This window comes from Mytilus galloprovincialis, chromosome 9 (assembly GCF_965363235.1).
Source record: "Mytilus galloprovincialis chromosome 9, xbMytGall1.hap1.1, whole genome shotgun sequence".
Lineage (NCBI taxonomy): Eukaryota > Metazoa > Mollusca > Bivalvia > Mytilida > Mytilidae > Mytilus > Mytilus galloprovincialis.
Window position 1 is genome coordinate 2,028,655 of NC_134846.1, and position 1,354 is coordinate 2,030,008.

Below are 1,354 nucleotides of genomic sequence, written 5' to 3' on the forward strand. Positions count from 1 at the left end.
TAAGAACACTTTCATTTTTATTGCTAAAAGTAAAGAAAATTACATTCAAGTTTTGAATAAAATACATTTTGTAGTTTTACTAATGTCATAGACAAAGAATGTCACCTGTCAAGCTGTTGATAAACATTTCCAATAAAACAGTGTAATATCCTAAAAGGAATAATGTATACTTCCTACCTCCTTAATAATGAATGATTTCCTACACATTTATTTTAATCACTGAATCCTTGTAGTACATGAATATCACATTGAATTTTCCTTTTCTATTCACATTGATTTATCACTTTTTATTCTCATAGCAATTTTGAAGTAAAAATAACACATGATTTGTGAATATTTTGGAATCAATCCTTCCTTTTTAGGGTTTATCCAGTTGACATCATAAAAGCTATGTTTAACTTCTAGTGTAAATATATAGGTCACTTTATCACAGTTTGGATATATTCATTTGATCTGAAATATAATAATAGTGAAAATTAACAAATCATTGATCATTATGCATTTAACTCACTGTAAACAAGTCAACCACCATAATTAAACACAAAATTGCACACAAGTCATGTACATTGTAGATGTTTCAAATAGTTATACATTGGAATATTTTAACTAATATATAAATATACTATGATCAGTATAACTTCTCCAAAGATTGTGATCACCTTCATCATAAATGCTTGTTCAAAACACACTATCAGGATTTCATCCTGTCAACAAGACTAAGAAATCAGGACCCAAGAAAATACATGTCATATACCATGTATACATATGTAATGAAACTGTTTGTAAAATCTAATAATGTGCAGCTCTAAATCATTAAAAGTCTTGACTGTTTTGAAATTTCTTAAAAAAATAGCTGATCATATTTAAAAAAAGTGTTATTGTAATCTGATATGTAAATATAATGACAGCAATGAGCATGAGCTTGAAGTTATATAATTAAAGAGATGCATTTTGTTCAATTGGAATTTCTATAAATTCAAATCTAGTACCATATTCAAATTATAATCATTAATGCAAACAGTTCATTAAATGAAATTATGGATTTCAAATTTAGTTTGAAATGACAAGAAAACTAGAGTTTAGGTTTAACTACTGATCAATTTATAAAACAGAATACATTTTGTAGTACACATGTAAAAACTATCATTATTTAATCATGATTGGCAATCACACCTCATCTTCTTATTTTATACTGAAATTTACCTGTTTAGTCAATTCCAATTGATGACAAATTAATTTCAAAGTACAGCACAGTCTGGTCACATCCTGTATTAAAGAAAACAGAGAACACATGAATAATTGAAAAACTTGATATGCCAAAATTAAATCAGATAATTTATCCAAACAATCTTGA

General features: G+C 26.5%; 1 long non-coding RNA gene across 1 annotated transcript; it reads right to left on the minus strand.

The window, feature by feature from the left end:
* Positions 1 to 1,354, minus strand: LOC143044228 (uncharacterized). Its single transcript, XR_012968599.1, has 2 exons — positions 1,204 to 1,354; positions 1 to 453 (listed from the first exon to the last, which is right to left on the minus strand). It is a non-coding gene; the product is annotated as an uncharacterized LOC143044228 (long non-coding RNA).